This window comes from Narcine bancroftii, chromosome 5 (genome assembly GCF_036971445.1).
Source record: "Narcine bancroftii isolate sNarBan1 chromosome 5, sNarBan1.hap1, whole genome shotgun sequence".
Lineage (NCBI taxonomy): Eukaryota > Metazoa > Chordata > Chondrichthyes > Torpediniformes > Narcinidae > Narcine > Narcine bancroftii.
The window spans coordinates 103485117-103506687 of NC_091473.1; the positions used below are offsets into that span (position 1 = coordinate 103485117).

Below are 21571 nucleotides of genomic sequence, written 5' to 3' on the forward strand. Positions count from 1 at the left end.
GGAGTTAGGAGGTGAGTGATATATGAGAGGGCTATCCCATTAAGGCTTTATAGACAAAATGGAGAACTTTAAAATCAATTCTTGCCAGTCATACTGGCAAGGCAATGAAGGGAGGCCAGTATAGAATGCAGTGATATGGTCCCTCTTCTTGGCACTTTCAAGAGTCTGGCTACAACATTCTGAACTAGTTGCAGACGGGATAATGAAGACTGACTAGCTCCAGTATATAGAGAGTTAGAATAGTCCAATGAGAGAATAACTTTCTCAAGTTCTTTAAATGAAAGGAATAATTTTATTTTGCAAGAGTTCAAAGCTGGAAAAACCTAGCTTTTATCACTGCATTAACTTGTTTGTTGGATAATCATGTTGAGGAACTTTGGGGGACATCCGATGCGCTCTAGTATTTGCCAAAGCCCTTTCCTGCTCACGGTGTCGAAGGCTTTGGTGAGGTCAACAAAGGTGATGTAGAGTCCTTTGTTTTGTTCTCTACACTTTTCTTGGAGCTGCCTGAGGGCAAAGACCATGTCAGTAGTTCCTCTGTTTGCGCGAAAGCCGCACTGTGATTCTGGGAGAATATTCTCGGCGACACTAGGTATTATTCTATTTAGGAGAATCCTAGCGAAGATTTTGCCTGCAATGGAGAGCAGCGTGATTCCCCTGTAGTTTGAGCAGTCTGATTTCTCGCCTTTGTTTTTGTACAGGGTGATGATGGTGGCATCACGAAGGTCCTGAGGCAGTTTTCCTTGGTCCCAACAAAGCTTGAAAAACTCATGCAGTTTGGCATGCAGAGTTTTGCCGCCAGCCTTCCAGACCTCTGGGGGGATTCCATCCATACCTGCTGCTTTGCCACTTTTCAGTTGTTCGATTGCCTTATATGTCTCATCCTGGGTGAGGACCTCATCCAGCTCTAGCCTTAGGGGCTGTTGAGGGAGCTGGAGCAGGGCGGAATCTTGGACTGAGCGGTTGGCACTGAAAAGAGATTGGAAGTGTTCTGACCATCGGTTGAGGATGGAGATCTTGTCGCTGAGGAGGACTTTGCCGTCTGAGCTGCGCAGCGGGCTTTGGACTTGGGGTGAGGGGCCGTACACAGCCTTGAGAGCCTCGTAGAAACCCCTGAAGTCGCCAATGTCCGCGCTGAGCTGGGTTCGTTTGGCGAGGCTAGTCCACCACTCATTATCCAACTGTATGAAAACCAACAAGGTCGGGTCAGATACAGCAATGAGCTCTCTGAACCCTTCTCCATTAACAATGGCGTGAAGCAAGGCTGTGTTCTCGCACCAACCCTCTTTTCAATCTTCTTCAGCATGATGCTGAACCAAGCCATGAAAGACCCCAACAATGAAGACGCTGTTTACATCCGGTACCGCAACGGATGGCAGTCTCTTCAATCTGAGGCGCCTGCAAGCTCACACCAAGACACAAGAGAAACTTGTCCGTGAACTACTCTTTGCAGACGATGCCGCTTTAGTTGCCCATTCAGCGCCAGCTCTTCAGCGCCTGACGTCCTGCTTTGCAGAAACTGCCAAAATGTTTGGCCTGGAAGTCAGCCTGAAGAAAACTGAGGTCCTCCATCAGCCAGCTCCCCACCATGACTACCAGCCCCCCCACATCTCCATCGGGCACATAAAACTCAAAACGGTCAACCAGTTTACCTATCTCGGCTGCACCATTTCATCAGATGCAAGGATCGACAATGAAATAGACAACAGACTCGCCAAGGCAAATAGCGCCTTTGGAAGACTACACAAAAGAGTCTGGAAAAACAACCAACTGAAAAACCTCACAAAGATAAGCGTATACAGAGCTGTTGTCATACCCACAATCCTGTTCAGCTCCGAATCATGGGTCCTCTACCGGCATCACCTACGGCTCCTAGAACGCTTCCACCAGCGTTGTCTCCGCTCCATCCTCAACATCCATTGGAGCACTTTCATCCCTAATGTCGAAGTACTCGAGATGGCAGAGGTTGACAGCATCGAGTCCACGCTGCTGAAGATCCAGCTGCGCTGGGTGGGTCACGTCTCCAGAATGGAGGACCATCGCCTTCCCAAGATCGTGTTATATGGCGAGCTCTCCACTGGCCACCGTGACAGAGGTGCAGCAAAGAAAAGGTACAAGGACTGCCTAAAGAAATCTCTTGGTGCCTGCCACATTGACCACCGCCAGTGGGCTGATATCGCCTCAAACCGTGCATCTTGGCGCCTCACAGTTTGGCGGGCAGCAACCTCCTTTGAAGAAGACCGCAGAGCCCACCTCACTGACAAAAGGCAAAGGAGGAAAAACCCAACACCCAACCCCAACCAACCAATTTTCCCCTGCAGCCGCTGCAACCGTGTCTGCCTGTCCCGCATCGGACTTGTCAGCCACAAACGAGCCTGCAGCTGACGTGGACTTTTACCCCCTCCATAAATCTTCGTCCGCGAAGCCAAGCCAAAGAAAGAACTTGTTTGTCAAACTTGAAGATGGAATCAAATATCACACCAAAGGATTTAACATGGAGTTTAATGAGGCTGGATAAGTTACCAAGACTATTGGAGATAATTTTGGTAGAATAAGGGAGATCAAATAGGATAACCTCAAATTTGCCCTCGTTCAGCTGTAAGAAGTTTTGAGGTACCCAACACTTCATTTCCTCTAGACAGTTAGTAATGCTGGCTATCTTTGATTGGTCATTAGGTTTCAAGGGGAAATAGAGCTGAGTACCATTGGCATAGCAGTGGAAAGAGATCCCATGTTTTTGAATGATATAACCAAGGGAAGCATGTACAAAGAAAAGAGAATGGGGCCTAGAATAGACTCTTGTGGGACCCCGCAGGAAAGGGTAGCTGAAGAAGACAAAAATTTGCCCATATTAACTGAGAAAGTCCTATCATTAAGATAAGATTTAAACCAATTCAGGGCTGTGCCAGTGACACCGACCCTCTGCCAAAGGTGATCTATTAAAATAGTGTGATCCGCAGTATCGAACGCTGCGCTAAGGTCCAGGAGAATTAGAATGGTGGACCCACCTGAGTCAATAGAAAGGAGAAGATCTTATACGCTTTTAGTAAGGCCAACTCTCTGCTATGGTGGGCCTCATACCCTGACTGAAATCTTTATGATATGTTGTTTTGATGTAAGTAGGGCAATAATCGGCTAAGAACACCTTTTTTGAGGACCTTTGACAGGAATAGAAGTTTAGAAACAGGTCTGTAATTTTTGGGTGTGTTAGGGTCTAGGTTAGGTTTCTTTTTTCAGGAGGGGCTGGACCACAGCACACTTGAAACAAATTGTAACAGTACCAGTGGCCTGGTATGAATAATAATAGAGAGGTTGCTAGGACCAGCTGTATCAAAAACATCCCTTAGGAGGATAGTAGGGATAATGTTGAGGGGGCAGATTGTAGGTCTCATGGAGTACAGAATCTTTATAAGGGTGGGTTGTGTGAAGGGGCTAAAAAGGTCTAGGTTAGATGAACAGAACTGTGGTACAGTTAGCTTGCGGGTGGGGGGTTGGAATGTTTTTCCTCATATTCTCAACTTTGTATATGAAGAATTTTAAAAATTATTCTCATTTGTTAAGAGACATATCAGAGTAGCTATTGGGTGTGGGACCAATACAGAGTTGGTGGTACTGAACAAGTCCTTGGGATTAGGGGGTTGTTGTAAATTAGGTTAGCAAAATATTTCACTCTTTCAGCTTTTACTGCTTCCTGGTATACGTCTAGGTTGTTTTTCAAACTTTCGAGGGAAATTTGTCCCTTCCATGTTTGTTCAGGTATCCTGCACTCCCTCCTCAGGGCTTTCGTGGTATTGTTAAGCCAAGGCGCAGTCTTAAGCTTAGGTTTTTTTCACTTTAAGTGGGGCTACAGCATTCAAGATAGAAGAACAGATGGTATTAAATAAGGAAGTAAGTCCTTGAGTGTTGAGGTGGGGAGGGGATACCTCAATATGGGAAATATTTAAAGCCTCTATAAGAGCCTCTAAGAATTTATTTGTAGTCCATGAGTTAATGTAACGGGAAGTAGCGTATAGGAAGACAAGTTTTGTTAGGAGAGCAAGACAGGGATGGGTTAAAAGCCACAGCTATATGGTCCAACAATTAATACCGGGTTGCTAATTGATAAATCAGATGAAAGAACCAGGTCAAAAGTATGGCTTAGCTTATGAGTGGATCCAGTTGAAACCAGCTCTAAGTTAAAAGACTCAATCAAATGCATAAATCACTTACAAGGGGTTTAGCTGGGCAACACATGTGAATATTGAAGTCACCAAGAATCAGAATTCGATCGAAGTTAGCCATGGTGTTTGGAAGGAGGTCTGTGAATTGAGTGATAAAATCTTTATCTTGGTGGGTGATATATAAGAACAATTAAAAAGGGTTTGACCAGGCCCACTTTAATTTGTTGGACTTCAAAAATGGAGAAATAACCAGAATTCAATAAACAGCACTGTTTATTGTTGACGATGGCAGTGAACACCCTCGGCAGGTAGAATGGGCAATGCTTGATCGCCAGATGTTCCAGGTCAGGGGAGCAGGACTGAGACATGACCATCACGTCTGTGCACCATGATGAATTGATCATGACACAAATGCCATTTCCCTTGGTTTTTCCAGATGCTGGTGTTCAATTAGCGTGATGGAGGGTGTAGCCCTTGGGCTGCAGTGCCTGCATTTCCGTAAAGCACACCATGCAGCACTCCCAGATGTCTCACCAATTTTGAAATCGGGCTTGAGGGAGTTCAAGTTTTTTCTCCAAGGATTTTAAATTGGCCAAAAGGATTGTAGGGTATAGAAACCTCAGGTCTCAGCATCTCAGTTTGACATGTACCCTTTCTCTGCGTCCATGTGGTCAGGTCTTCTACACCCTGGCTCGTGGGTCTGCTGCTGGAGTTGTCGTTGTACCTGCAGGAGTTGTTATTGTCTCTCTTTAAGTTGTTTAAAACTCCTGTGGAGTTGTTGTTGTACTTGCATGAGCTGTTTAAAGGTCCCTTGGCCCAATGGAGATTGCCTATGCTATCGGTTCTGCCGATTCCAAGCGATCTTAAGACCTCCATGCTGTCGGGTAAGTTTGAATTTATGTTTCTCATCTTTTGTTTGATTTTTAGGAGTTATGCATGGGAATATTTGATTATTCCTATCAGAGCTGCTTGCAAAGAGTCTCTGCTGTAAGGTGCCATTTTGAAGAGCCAGGGTGCTTCGCAAAGGAATCCCCCATTTTGCATTCAGTCTCTCCAATCTAGAGGAGATCACAACAGAAGTACCAGATGCAATAGACAATCCCTGCAGATTCACAAGTGAAATGTTGCTTCACTTGGAAGGACTGTTTGGGGCCCAAATGGTGCTAAAGAAGGTGTGTAGGCTCAAGTGGAGCATCTCTTGTGGTCAGAGATATCCCTAGGGGACAATGGGTGTGGAGGGAGGAGTGGACAAGGGAGTCATGGAGGGAGTCGTTCCTGCGGAAGGCGGAGAGGGGAATATATGTCTAATGGTGGGCTCACATAGTAGGTGGTGGAAATGGCAGAAGAGGATATGTGGGTAATGGAGGATATGCTGAACTTTCACCTTCCATTCTCCAACCTTTTCTTACAGAAGACTGATCTATTTGCATGATTGGTCACAACAATGAAATAAGTTACTGACCTGACTTAACTGGTGGGCAGGAGTCCAAAAGGGAATTGACTTTGTCCTGCACGCTGACTGACATTCCATTCTATCTGTTCTACCTTCATTGGAGGTGTTACCTCTAATGTGGTGTGTGGCAAATTGATAAACACATGCTAACTTAGTAAAATTATTCTGAGTCCTGAAAAAATGTACTATTAAAAAGAAAAATGATTGGTTAGTTCAATAAATAATAAAGCTCTCTCTACTAATAATTTGGAATCAAAACTGGGTGTCATTGTGCTCATTTTAAAAACACTGAGCATCACACAATCCTGATACCCAATACTTAAAATACAGAATAGGAATCAGGATTTATTGTCAAGAACAAGTCACAAAATTCATTGTTTTGCAGCAGCAATCATAGAATAAACATTTATATAATCTACCTTACAACAATAAATAAAATTAGTGCACTAAAAGTCAAAGTAAGGCAATATATTTGGTTCATTGATCATATAGGAACCTGGCATGGCCTGGGTGGTGGAGGTCCTTCAGGACAAAGGCTGTTTTTTTAAGACACCACCTCTTGTAGATGTCCTTGATGGAGTGAAGTCTGGTGCCCATGATGTCTCAGGCTGTTAACAACCCTCTGGAGTTTTTTTCCTCATCTTGAGCATTGGCACCTCCATACCAGACCGTGAGACAACCAACCAGAATGCTTTCCACGGTACACCTGCAGAAGTTTTTTGCGAGTCTTTGGTGACATATCGAGTCTCCTCAAACATCTCATAAAGTATAGCCTGAATTATGTCCTGTCTGATATTAGTGAAATACACAAAAGTACTGGATAAACTCAGCATCTATAGGAAGTAAAGGGCAAGCAACATTTTGGTATTGGGTTGATATTGGGTTGAGCTAATATTTTGGTCATTCATGAAACATGAATAAGTCTCTTGTAAAAATTAGTGGAATATGAAAATAGTTCCAACAGAAGAAATGAAGAGAATATCACGGTAGAAACTTTATATGGTCACTATTGTTCAGTGCGTTGTTTAGATGCGAATCAGCGAGGGGCTCAGTGATTGAGGGACCCACACAAGCAGTGGATGATATGCAGTCAGTGGACCCACATGGGTGCGGGCTGCTGGAGATTGGCTAATGGGAATCAGATATCAGAGCTGGGATTCGAGAGTGTGCTGAGGGAAATAAAGGCTCCCAAAGGTCTTGGGCACTAACAACGCTGATCGTGTTGGAGATTTTGATCTGGAGCTCAGGTTGCCAATTAATCGAACAGAAGTCTGTGTGACTACAGAGGCTGCGGGAGCACTGGAGGCAAATCCACAGACACTATGACTCTAAAGGGACTCTCCTTTGCTTCTCTTTCTCTTTTATTCTAAAGGGCACCAGGTAACACCAATAGAGACTCTTTGTCTGTCTTACAGCATGCCAAATGCTATTTTGAGTAATATTACGTTCTCAAGTCAAGTTTGATTGCACAAGTTCAACATGATGGAAGAGCATTCTTCAGTCCTCGGTTCAAAACACACAGACACACAACCAGACAAAATACACATATAGATAAACAATACACATGTAAGACAAGTATTCATATATACAAATTAATTAATTAATAGATATTGTTTTGTGAATATGAGAGTCTCGAATGATTAATGTGAGCATTTCGTTTGGTTGTTCAGTGCTATACATGACAATAAAGGAATCTTGAATTTTGAATATTTGAATGCAGGGTCATGCCATTTCCAGAGCATTGCACATGAGAGGTGTGAAAGATATTGGCACCAAAATCATAGTGTATGGTTATATTGTTTTTAGATGCTGAGCAGGCCTTATACCAGAGTGACCTGTTATATAGGATACAAGTTACCTATGCTCTGCTTTAACACCTGCATTGAGGATCATATTAGTTTATCCTATTCATACCTTTTCATTGTGAGTCACTAGCCAGGGGCACCTCTCCCCCTGCACAGATCACTCCTGGAATTTGACTTGTTTCCATATTGGAGGGTGTTACTCCTTCAGTTGCATCTACCCATCCAGCCATGAGAAAACGGCCATTTCACAAGGTTTAGAGCATAGATTCTCAAGGTGGGTTGTACTCCCCACCAATGGGGCATTCAAATATTTTGGTGGGGCGTGGGGCTTAAGAATATTTTAGTGGGGTGTAGGAATATTTTGGGAAATAATTAAAAAGTTGTTTTGAAAAAAATAAACTCTTTCTGTTGGTGTGAAAGATGTGACTGGTGTTAGGTCTGCTTTGTTCATGAATGAGTGAGACAAACACCAGGCTGAGTCGAAATCAGGGTTCTTTGTTCTTTATTACCGGATTGTAACACTTGCAACTAACCATGTTAGTCGGAGAATGCATTCTGCCGTTATCAGCAAAATGGTGATCTTTTATACCCTTGGATACATGCTTAGAACATCATCATATCATTACTTGTCCAATGACTAAAACTGTTGCTATCCTTTCCCTGCTAGCTTCCTGCCTCTCAATCCATCAATGTCTCTCTTATCTTGTAAGTACAAGGATGCATTCACATCTTGTTACAGCCCTGTACAGGGTAACTCCTTACACATTCCCATCTCATGATGTTTTACCTTACACTGGGCAACACTGTCAGTACAAGACAATTGTGGTAACTTGCAAATAAAATCACTTTGTTCTTTTTATTTTTATAACGTGTTTTTCAGATTCTTAAACCACAGAACTTGGCTCATCCATTCACCAGATCCTTTTATATATATGTTGATAATTAGTAATACTCACTGCAAGGTTTTGCACTTCAGTTGGGCTTAACCAGAGCAGAACTTGCCCAGTAAATGGAAGTACCATGGAGAGTGTTGCAGAACAGAGGCCTAGGGCTACTGGAACATAATTCCATGAAAGCAACTTTACAGGTAGACAGGGTGGCGAAGATGGCATTTGAAATGCTTGCTTTCATCATTCATGGAATTGAGTTCATGAAGTGAGTTGTCATATTACAACAGTACAAGGCATTAGTAAGGCCGGCTTTGAGTGATTGTGAACAATTTTGGTCATCCAGCTATAGGAAAAATTAAACTAAGCTGGAAAGAGTGCAGAAAAAGATTCACAAGAATGTTACTGGAACTAATGAGCTTGAGTTAGCAGGAGAAGCTGGATACGCTGGGACTTTTCTCTCTGGACTGAAGAAGGCTGAGGGGTGGACCTTGTAGAGGTTTATAAAGTAATGACTGGCATGAATAAGTCATTGTCTTTTTCCCAGGTTAGAACAGTCTAGAGGGCATAAGTTTAAGGTGGGAGGGAAAACAGTTAAAAGGACCAGAGAGGCACCATTCTCACGCCGAAGGTGGTGAGTATGTGAAACGAGTTGCCAGAGGAAGGGTACATGCAGCTACAATAGAGATTTTTGAAAGAGATAGACAGGTACATGGATAGAACAGGCTCATAAGGGCATGGGACTATCTTAGGTAGACAATCAGGTCGGCATAGACATGTTGGACCAAAGGGCATGTTTCCTTCCCGTAAAACTATGATTTTTACAACTCCCTATTTTTAAAACCATTTTTGCACTGAATATTTTTAAAAATAACGCTTGTTAAATAGAAACCTTAGAGAAGTGATTAAATGTTCTGAATGATCACTGATGAATGATTTTGAAATAATAATTGTCAAGTCAAGTTTATTGTCATCTGATTGCACAAGTACACCCAATAAAACTGCCTTCTCCGATCACGCAGACAAACATACAGCCAAAGAATACATATTGTTTCATGAATATGAGAGTCTTACAGGGTTAATCTAAGCAGTTCATTAAGTCGTTCAGCATTCTCACTGCCTGTGGGAGGTAGCTGTTCCTCAGCCTGGTGGTGCTGGCTCTGATAGTCCAATATCTCTTTCCCATGGGAACTGCTGAAAAATGCTGTGTGAGGGGTAAAAAGGGTCCTCAATGATTTTGCATGTCCTCTTCAGACAACAAGCCCAGTAGATCATGTCAATGGGGCAGTGGGGGGAAGAGACTCCAGTGACCCTTTTTACTGCTCTTATGATCCTGTAGATTGACCTCCAATCCATTTCTCTGTAGTAATCATACCATTCTACGATGCTGCCAGCCTGGATGCTCTCAATAGAGCTCATCTCCAAGGTTGACATTATGGTGGCTGGTAACTGTAGTGAAAAAGTGCTACCACCAGGAGGAGTCAAAGGCAGAGTGTGTGGCATTGGAGGAATTTTGCATCTTGAAAATGCTGTTGCATCTTGGGTAGATTCAAGATGGATGCCTCCACAAGAGGTCTGTCCTTAGTTTGCTTAGTTAATAACTCTAGTTGTTTTAAAAGAACCCATTTCTTTATTGTAATAAAGGAAATATCACATGGTACCAGGAGCGGAAGAAATAGCCAGGAGTGGAAGAAACATTCAAGAGTGGAAGAAACAGTCAGGAGTGGAAGAAATAGCCAAGTTCTGCTGTGTACAAAAGTTAAAGAAAAAAAAAATCACCATGTGCATAGTGAGTAATAGTCAATAACAGCAAGGAAAATATGGAAGGTTTATAAACTCCTAATGCTGTAAATTGGACTGAAAATATCGACAACAAGTGGAGGATGTTTAAACAAAGCTTTATGCTGTTCCTGCAAGCCATTGGAATCAATAGAGAATTAGATGCATGGATGATTGCACTGCTACTTACCATGGCGGGACCTCAAGCTCTAGAGGTTTTTAACATTTGTTTTTGCTGAGGCAGAAGACCACAGCAAATTTGACAAGGTTATCAAGATGTTTGATGAACACTGTTCACCAAATAAAAATGAAACCTTCAAGAGGTATGTGTTTTGTTTGTGCACGCGACTACAGGGAGAGAGCTTTGATACTTTTTTAACAGACTTAAAACTAAAAGCAAGAACATGCAAATTTGGACTGCTGCAAGATTCAATGATCCATTTGGGATTATTGATAAAAAAAGTGAGAGGTTGCTGCGAGAGAGAGAATTTACCTTGGCAGGAAATGTGAAGATATGCCACGCCAGTGAACCAACTCTGTCGCATGTGAAAAAGTTTGGTGATAGTGTAAAAGCCAGTGAAAATGAAGGCATAGTCGTAGCCACAGTATCTGGATACACATACAAAAAAAATGAGATACAGAACCAACAAAAAGATGGAGAGACATTCAATTGTAAACGATATGGTTCTAAGCATGCGCCAAAGCAATACCCAGCTTAGGGAAAAGTCTGTAACAAGTGTAAAGGGCAGAATCAATCACTATGCAAAGCAATGTTTTTCCAAAGGGAAACTAAACAGAAGTAAAAGTGTACACACTATAGAAGAAACTGCTCTCAGTGATACACTTTTTGTGGACATGGTGGTGAGGAAGTGAACAGTGTTGAGCAGAATAAATGGACTGTGTCATTGCATAGAAATGGAACAAATATCCCTTTCAAGTTAGATACAGGTGCAAATGTCAATTTGATCTCTGAGCATGACATCAGGACAATGAAGATAAAGCCATACATCCATGAAAATCCTGTACTGCTCAAAGCATACAATGGACAGAGCATCAACATGAAAGGTACATGTAAATTCAAGGTGAAAGTTAAAGATTAAGAGCACCACCTCAAGTTCACAGTAGTCCTTAATGGACATTATTCACTCCTTCATGACAAAGCATGTGAAAGCTTAAACCTAGACAAGAGGAGGTATTACATAGTGACCATGCATAGAACAAAGTAGAGAAAATACTGGATCAATTTCCAGACATCTTCAAAAAGTTTGGAGTTCAACCATTCACCTATAAGATACAGGTAAAAGAGGACACACAGCCAATAGTGCATGCCCTAAGGCAGGTTCCAGCATCACTAAAAGAAAAGCTCAAGCAGGAACTTAACCGAATTATGGCACTAGGGATCATAAAGAAAGTGGAGGAGTACACAGAATGGGTGAATTCAATGGTGTGTGTTACATAGAAGGACGATGATCTACACGTGTGCATGGACCCAAAAGACTTCAATGCCAATATCAAGAGGGATGAAATTAAAAGTGAGATGGCCAGTATAAATTTCTTCACTAAATTGGATGCACCCTCAGGCTTCTGGCAAATAAAATAACACAAAATACTGTACATTTAATACACCTTTTGGCCAATACTCCAGTCTAAGGACAATAGAACACATCATAGAAAGCATAAATGGGGTACGTGTGTACATAGATGACATGATCCTGTGGGGATTCACACGAGTTGTCAAAGCACCTGACAAACTGAATCTATAAATGAAAATGAACAGCATACTTAATAAAAGTTTGTGCTGCTGATGTTCATGTTACATTTGTGTTGAACTTTAAATTGAAAGCATACTGTATTAATTTGTCATGTTTGATTAAACATCTCAGGAAAGGGGATGTGGTGATAGAGTGCTACCACCAGAAGTAGTCGAGACGGAGTGTGTAGCATCTGGGGAATGTTGCATCTTGGGAATGCCATTGCATCTTGGGTAGATTCAAGAGGGATGACTCCACATGAAGTCTGGCATGTGTTCGTTCTCATACTTAGTGTTGTTTGATTAGTTAATAAATCTAGTTGTTATAAAGAACCTAAGTTTCTTTATTGTAATAAAAGAAACATCACAGTAGCCTTGCCCGCTTTAGTCATCTCAGGAAGTGCAGTCACTATTGTGCCTTCCTGACAAGTGAGGAGATGTTGTGTGTCCACAATAGGTCACTAAGTAATTGAACTTCAAGGAACTTGGTGCTCTCCACTCTCTCCAGTACAGAGTTGTTCGTGCGTAGTGGAGGGTGGTCCATGATTACTTCTTCTTGTCCACTTTGAGACTCAGGTTGTTACTCTCACACCATATCACAAGATTTTCCACCTCTTCTCTGAAACCGAAAACCTTGATTTGCTTTTCTGAAAGCTCATGACCTGATTGAACAGATTTTGGTGCACCTACGATTTTTAATCGACAACAGCGTTCAGAGTGTTGCAGATGGACTGTGCGTTTTTATGGCATGCGTTTGTAACGGCCCCTAACAACACAACATATTTATTTCCATGCTCAGAATATTGCCTGCTGACATCCAAATATCAGCTGCATTTTTTAAAATCTGAAAGCAGCTGGATATCTTTTCAGATCTTTCTTGGTAGCAGGAATGTCAATATTTAAGGGAGCTCAGTGGGATTCCTGTGGAGTTTCAGGTTTTTGGCTTTGAACAGTTGGCTTCTCATGTACCTTGTGTGAGAAAGCAAACTTCTGGCCTACTGTACTCTCCACAACAGAAAGTTTTTTCTCAGTACTTAAATTTAAAAAAAGCTTACATAAACATTGTCCTCAGCTAGATGTGTTTACTTTCTCTGTTGGTATCAACCAGGATTTTAAGATCAGATCTTTTAAAAGTGTGTCATATTATCAAGGTATAACTATAACTTACTAATTTTTCTCCTGATTCCCATCAGAACTCCATCGAAATCATGAAAAAAAGCAGTCAGAGAGAAAAGCATTGTGACTCTTTCTTGCCACATGAAGGTTGGGTAGCATTTGTAAATCCTCCCTGTTGATTCAATGTTTTAGATAGCCTGCATGAGAAAATCTCATGCAATAACAGCCATGAAAATATCCTACCTGCTGGCTTGGCGCAATGCTATAATTCAATACTAACCTAAAATACCCAGAAATACTGTGCCATTTCTATATTTCATTTTATCAAAGGGTGGAAGGCAAAGTTGAATGGATAGTTCATTGGGTAACTGTCTTGCATCAAATACAGTTGCAAACTTTTCAAATACTTCCTTGCCACTGGGAGGTGGGGGGGGGGGGGGGGTTAAAAAGTACTTTAACATTCAATATTATTAAACACCTCAGATGTTTCCTAACATTAAAATTGAACCTGCAATTGCTCACATTACAAAAGTCCCCAGATGTAAGGCAAAGCACAAGTGATCTCCATTTAGTTGATCTTTTTTGCCAGTATTTTGCCAAGCTACACCTTTAAAAACATTGATGCAGGGCTTGTTGATGTAAGGAACCTCGCAGCATGCCACATTAGGTAACGATTTGCTTGAGCCCTTCATCCTGAGATTAACAATGCAATTCCCAAAACAATAATATTTTAAAAATTGAAGGAAATAAAGTGAATGAGGGAAAGTTTGTGTCCACAAAGAAAGGGCAGAAGAGTAGGATAGAACAAGAGAAGACTGAAAACAATGATGATAACGTAAAATATAAAATTGATATTTGTAATTTAATACATGAATAAAAACATTAACCCCAAACCTTCTTTACTGAATAGTTTAATTGGAATTAATTGATCAAGTTCATTATGCCATTAATAGGTGCTTACCCTTTTTAATGCAAGTACTAAATTTTTCTGCTGAATTCAATGAAAATTCACAAGCAAATCTGGGAAATTTTTGATGATGACACCAAGGCTATAATTGTAATTCCTATAATACCTCTTCAGATAAACTGTCAATGAATTTGTCTGGTAATAGACATGCATCATTATTTTACCTTTAGGATTTGGTCCATTATTAGCTAAGAAAAGTAAAGTTTTAGTATTAGACAGTTTTGATAATCTGGTTAGATTTTAAATAGTCCTTTAGAAACTATGAAGCAAGAAATAAAATTGTACCATGCATTCAAATATGGGGATGTTCGTCGCACTATTTAGTTTGTAGTAACTCTGTAAACTATAGCTTCAGATGGGTTTTACATATTTAAGAACCAAATGTGCAACACCAAAGCCAATGTCACATGGCGTACATTTTGGAAATCTGCCATTGACAAATTGGTAGTTAGAACAACTTCAGAGGAAACAAGCATTAGAAATGTATGTAAATAAAGACATTTTGAAAACTATCCAACAGAAATAGACAAACACCTCCCTGGATCTAGTCGAAGGATTTATCTAACATGTTTGGAGGCCTTTCAACCAGGGTGGCTGAATGTGTTGTAAAGCTATTGGAAATTTTATTGCAAATGCACAAATATTAACCTACAGCCGCTTCCTCTGCCTTTAAATATGAATGGTTATTTTTGTTTCTCCCTCCATAAATTGCCTGTGGTCACAGGGGCATGCACTGTGTCAGTATTTCATGCGTCTGGATCAAACAAAAAAGGCCTTGTGAGCTCAAAGTGGAGACAAATAAATGGCTATTACCTCAGATTTTGCCTGAAGTCAAAACCATTTCTGTCAACAACGTTAACTTTGTTCAATGTGAAGGAAGCAAAGGGACTCTTAGGTGATTCAAAAAAAACCATTTTGATTATAAGACTGAGAAAAGGCAGAGGTTACAGGAAATAGTATACATTTTTTGTTGAATTAAGCCATTTAGGGTGACACGAGCAAGGCAAGCAAAACAAAAAAAAAGGTAGGAAACAGTTGGACACATTTAGGTCAGCAGCAGAGGCAAGTGGAGGAACTGAAACCAATTAAGATTTAGACATGTTTCACTTTTTCATGACCACTGCACAGGTTCCCACAATTCTCTCTGTCATATCATAACACCAGAAGACTATAGGAACCTCTTTGCTTTCTCGCTCCCTACCCAACATAATTACTGCTGCAAGATAATTTATCATAGACTAACAAATTTTGATTATCACTCAAGCTTTGGAAGATGACCTCTCAATCTTTCTTCAGGTCCATTTTCACCTCCCCTCTTGAGAAGTTGCTTCTGTTTTACTTCGCATTTGCTTTTTACCCTGCAGGTGAAATTAAACTCAATCCGTACTTGTCAGAAAGCCTCCACTTTACTAAACCTTCAGTTTCCGAATGGAAGCTGAGACAAGAAAATTAAACAGCACGGTTTCGATTTTATTTAAATAACCGAAGGTGGCTGCCAAGGCCCTTCATTGAAAACACAAACAGTCCTCCACGTATGTGAAACCTGTTTTGAGGCAAAGCTAATTCCTGAAGAAGAAAAACTACCCAAAAAAAATGGTTCGACGAGCAATCGAGTAGACAGTGGTAAACTTTCTTTGATGTTTCACACATTGCAAAATAATTAAAACAAACTATTTAATATTACCTTCAACACTCATTGATCCCCTTTGACCTTTATCCTTTCAGAGTCACACATGTAAACAACATTACAGAGAATGAGAAAACACTTTAGCAACAAACATTTCAATGCTTTCCCTTTCTGCCATTCATTTTCAAAAGCTAAACCACAAAAATTATTTACCATTAAATGTATTTAAAAAGACTGGTCTGCTTCAAAGGATTCTGTGTTTTCTAAATTTCCACTGTCACTAGCTTCAGAAAAGTTGTCAACAGCATAAAGAATATATAAGCTTTTCTTTAGAGAGGTGAAAGTAAGGTTTTAACAAGTAATGAAAAATATAGGTCCTTCGTGTTGCGTTTGTGAGGGTTTTCTGCACCAGCAGGACAGGGCGAGCAGGAATGTAACCAAAAACCCACACAGCTGTTTTCATTTTCCTCCTTGAAATGCACTGTCTGTGTGGTACTTCAGGGAGAATTATGAGGCTGCTGTGCAGCTCAGGCGAGTAATGTCTTTGCTGTCACATTGACAAAGACTGCAGCAGATTGTTGTCAGCAAGAAAGAAACCAAATCTGCAAAGCAACATACAGCGTGCAGAGAATAATTTGCAGCCAACACTACTCATTGATCCATGATTGTAACAAGGTGGCTGAGTGAGCTCAGTACGACCCGTGTACTTTTCTTTGCCGATTTATCTCCAGAGGAGTAGAGTTATTGAGCAGATTTTGAATTGGCCAAGCAAATTTCAGGTCATTCGGGCTTCAGGTCTCTACTTCCTTAAAACTGTGGAAGTAATGGAGAGGGATGATTGACTGTTGGGGTAGGGTGAGAGGACTCTGGAAGATACAGTGATCATAAGGCCATTAGTTAGTTTAATTATGTAGAAGAATAGGTCTGGGCCTTGGGTTGATATTCTAAATTGGAGAAAGGCTCATTTTGAGTAAATGAGAAAGGATCTAGAATGCATAGGTGGGATAAGTTGTTTTCAGACAAGGATGTGTGAGGTAAGTGGAGGATCTTCAAAGGGAACCTTGGTTTTTGAGGGATATTGGGCATCTGGTTCAGAAGGTGTATTGCAGGTATAGGTAACATAGAGCAAATTAAGTATTTGAGGAGGATTAAAAAATGCAAGATAAACCTCAAGAAAGAAATAGGATGGCTAAAAGAAGACATTGCTTTGACAGACAATGTGAAGGAAAATCCAAATGGTTTCTACAGGTATATTAAGAGCAAAAGGATAGTAAGGGACAAAATTGGTGCCCTTGAAGATCACGCTAGTTGGCTTTGTATTGAGTCAAAAGAGATGGGGAGATTTTAATTGTTTTTAAAATCAGTATTCACTCAGAAAATGGGCACAGAGTCATGGGAAGTAAGGAAAACAAACAGTGAGGTCGTGGAACCTATACAGATTAAAGAGGAGGAAGTGCTTGCTGTCTTCAAGCAAATAAGGGTGGAAAAGTCCCTAATACCTGACAAGATATTCCCTCACACCTTGAGGGAGGCTACTGTAGAAATTTCAGGGGCTCTGGCAGAAATATTTAAAAATGTCCTTAGCCATAGGTGTGGTGCTGGATGACTTGAGGGTAGCTCAAGTTGTTCTGTTGTTTAAAAAAGGCTCCAAAAGTAACTCTGGAAATTATCGTCCAGTGAACCTGACATCAGCAGTAGATAAATTATTGGAAGGTGTTCAAAGAGATTGGATAATCAAGAATTTGGATAGCCAGAAACTGACTAGGGATAGTCAACATGGCTTTGTGCATGGTAGTTTGTATTTATCCAATCTTATAGAGTTTTTTGAGGAGATTACCAGGGAAGTTGATGATGGAAAGGCTGTGGATGTTGTCTACATTGACTTTAGTAAGGCCTTTGACAAGGTCCTGCATGGTCAGTCACAAAGTTTAAGATGTGGTGAAGTAGTGAAATGGAATCAACAATGGCTGGATGGGAGAAACCAGAGAGTGGTGGTTGACAATTGCTTCTTCTACTGGAGGCCTGTGACTTGTGGATCAGAATCAGAATCAGAATTTATTGTTATGAACAAGTCATGAAATTTGGTGTTTTGCGACAGCATCAGTGGTTTGACTCAGGAATTAGTGGTGGGACCATTGTTCTTTGTTGTCCATATCAATAATCTGGATGATAATGTGGTAAATTGGAGCAGCAAGTTTGCAGATGGCATGAAGGTTGGAGGATTGGCGAACAGCAAGGAAGGCTTTCAAAGTTTGCAGAGGAATCTGGACCAGCTGGAAAAACGGGATGAAAAATGGCAGATAGAATTTAATCCAGACTACTGTGAGGTGTTGTATTTTGGAAGGACAATTCAAGAAAAGACATACACAGTAGGGCACTGTGGAGGGGAATAGAACAGAGGAATCAGGGAATACAGATACGTAATTCCCTGAAAATGGTATCACAGGTGAATAAGGCTCTAAAGAGAGCTTTTAGCATATGGCCTTTATAAATCAAAGTATTGTGTATAGAAGTTGGAATGTTATGTTAAAGTTGTATAAGACATTGGTGAGGCAATATTTGGAGGAATGTTTGCAGTTTTGGTCACCTAACTACAGGAAATATATCAGTAAGATAGAAGAGTGCAGAGAAGATTTACTAAGATGTTGCCCAGACTTCAGGAATTGAATTACAGTGGAAGGTCAAACAGGTTAGGACTTTATACCCTGGAGTGTAGAAAAATGAGGGGAAATTTGATAGAAGTATTTAAAATTATGAGGGATATATACAGTATATGTAGGTTGTTTTTTTTTTCCACTGAGGGATGTGAGATACAAACCAGAGGACATGGGTTGAGGGTGAAAGTGGAAAAGTTTAGGGGGAACTTCTTCACATAGAGGGTGGTGGGAGTATGGAATGAGCTACCTGCTAAGGTAGTGAATATGGCCGCAATTTTAACATTTAAGAAGAATTTAGACAGGTATATGGATGGGAGAGGTATGGGAGGCTATGGACAGGGTGCAGGCCAGTGGGACGAGGCCAAAAAAAATGGTTCGGCACAGATTAGAAGGGCTGAAGGTTCTATGCTACATGATGAGGTTTTGTTGTTAGAGGTGGGAGTGAGGGGAAAGCTGTGCTAATAGAATGGGAACAGGGGAAGCTATGTTGTTGGATTAGAGATTCTATGGTAGTGGGGACTGTGTTGAAAGAATCAGAATCAGATTTATTGTTATGAAAACATGTCATGAAATTTGTTGTTGGAAAGTGTTCAGTCATGCACTGTGCTGGAAGAAAAAGACAGCAGATTATTATTTAGATGAGGAGAAAATTCAAAATAAAGAGATGCAAAGGGACTTGGGAATCCGAGTGCTGGATACCCCAAAGCTTAACCTCCAGGTTAAATCAATGATAAAGAAGCAAATGCAATGCTAGCAATCATTTCTGGAGTAACAGCATTTTGCAGCAGGGATGTAATGTTCAAACTCTATAAAGCACTGGTGAGACCTCACTTGGATTACTGTTGGCTCTTGGTCAGTGATCAATAGAGTACAGAGGATGAGGAGAGACCTCGAAGAGGCATTTCAAATGCTAAAGAGGCTTGGACAGAGTAGATGTGGCAAGGATATTTCCCATGTGGGGGGAATTTAGGACAAAAAGGCACAACTTCAGGATAAAAGGGCATCACTTTGAAACAGAGATGCAGAAATATTTCTTTAGTGGGAGGGACATGAGTCTGTGGAACTTGTTGCCACAGAAGGCTGTGGAAGTGAGGTCATTGGGTGTATTTAATGCAGAGATTGACAGGTATTTGATTAATCAGGGCATCATGGGTTATGGGGAGAATGCCGAGGAGCAGGACTGAGTGGGAGGATGGATCAGCTCATGATTAGAATGAGGCAGACTTGGGCCATTCGGCTTACATTTCTGTAAATACATATTCAAAGTAAATAAATTAGTGGAATAGAAGAGAAAAAATTGTGGGGTTGTGTTGTGATTCATTGCTTATTCAGAAATCTTGTGGCAGAGGGCAGGAATCTATTTTAGTAATGTTTGGTTTCCTGAACCTCTGTCTTGATGGGAGCAATGAGAAGAGGGCATGGTCCTCTTCTCAGATAGTGATGGTCCTTGAAGACAGAAGCTGCTTTCTTGAGACACTACCTCTTAGAGATGCCCTTAATGGAGTGAAGACCAATACCTGCAATCGTTCTGGCTAAGTTCACAACCCTCTGTAGCTTTTTCCTGTCCTGTGTATTGACAACTCCATACTAGGCAATAATGCAACCAGTTAGAATGTTCTCCATAATACTACTGCATAAATTTACAAGAGTCCTTCTTGACATATCAAATCTCCTCATACTCCTAATGAAATATAGATGCGGTTGAGCCTTCTTCATGATTGCATCAACATGATGGCCCCAGGTGAGATCTTGGGTTAGGCTGGACAGGGTATGTTTTTTTTTTGCGTGGGAGTATGGGGAGACTATGCTTTTAGGGTGGCTTTGCGGATGAGGTAGGGGAATGGGAAGGGTATGTTGAAGGGGTTGGGTGAGCCTCCGTGGGTGGATAGTAGGGTGGGGAGGTGTTGGTGAGATGGCATTCATCATGTTGATTTAAGTCCCAATACTCTGTCAACAGAGTGAGCTGTGGGAACATGGTTTGATCATCCATTGTGATGGTCCCTGGTCGGACTTGTACTCTGTGGATCCTGGATTCAATATTGATAAAAAAATGCCACATATCAACCTCGGCTGCATGTTGGAAATTGAGTGCCAGCAGAATCAAATACTTGTCCCAAGTTTCCACTTGTCTTGTATATGGCCAAATGCAGTCTAGTCCTATCTCACACACACACACACACACACACACACACACACACACACACACACACACACACACACACACACACACACACACACACACACACACACACACACACGCACACACACACACAGTGCTCCAGCAAGAATCATGCATCATTGATTGGGAATAAGAGCTCTGGTTAGATTTTCCAAATCCTTCACTTTGAGCCCCTGAAGATAATTTTGCCTCTCCAGTGTCATCTCAGCTAAGAAGAGGAATTAAACTTGTGGCTTGCTGGTGTCTACTACACAACATCCCATTCTCTCATCATCTGAGATTTTAATGAACAGACCAATTTACCTTAACAAAGTTGAGCACAATGCCTTACAGTGATTCTTAGCCAGAGAATTTTACTCCTGATCCTTCAGGACACATTCATCTTTGCTTGCAATGTGTTTTGTTTGGGATCTTTCTTTTTCCTCACCTTGCATCTTGACATTTTCTCCATTGCTCCTGTTTTTTTCTATCTACCTTGGAATCCTCCCCCTTGCTTCTACACAAGTAGTGGCCTCCTGATCCTCTGCTCCAAATCTTCATTGTGGATGGTCAAAGGTGGAGATGGTATTATTTGCTCTTCTTCTGCTATGCTAAGTATGTTTCTCAAACAGAATATCTTTGTCCTAACGAGTCTGATCCAATTTCTGCTCAATACTCAAGTCACAAAAGTGTTGGAAAAACTCAGCAGGTTATGCAGTATCCATAGAAAGTATGAGGCAGTCAACATTTTGGGGCTGAACCCTACTTCAGACCTGAAATCTCAACTGTCTTGAGCTTTCTCTGGGTGTTACATGGCCTGCTGAGTTTCTTGAGCAATTCTGTGGGCTGTATTAGACCCCAGGATTTCATGTGTATCTCAACTCAGTTTTGACAATGTTTTGCCGAGATCTGTCGCAATTATCAGCAGCTTGATTTTCTTTTCTTTTCTGCCATTTTGATTATATTCAGTGCACCCTTCTGATGATCTGCTGACACGCTTCTTGCAATCAAGACTTTTATTAATTGCCAATGCATGCATGTGCAGTATGTCCAACCTTACTTCAATTGCCACACTTGTGATATAAATTAAATTAACCCAGTGTCATTTTTAATGAAATGGAATCCCACAGTATCCATCCAATCCTCGTTGCCAGGACACAGTGGTCTAGATTCCTACTGATCTCTACTGTGTAATATTGAATAAATTCACAT

General features: G+C 41.1%; 1 long non-coding RNA gene across 2 annotated transcripts in view; it reads left to right on the plus strand.

Moving 5' to 3' along the window:
• The window catches only part of LOC138763804 (uncharacterized), a 58019-nt gene that overhangs the window by 30327 nt on the left and 6121 nt on the right, over nt 1–21571 (plus strand). The window contains exon 1 of one of the 2 annotated variants that reach the window (XR_011357824.1): nt 13042–13097. The exons of the other annotated variant lie outside the window; for it this stretch is intronic. This is a non-coding gene — a long non-coding RNA (uncharacterized lncRNA). Of the gene's footprint in view, nt 1–13041; nt 13098–21571 lie in introns of those variants that run through there. 2 annotated transcript variants of the gene reach the window in all.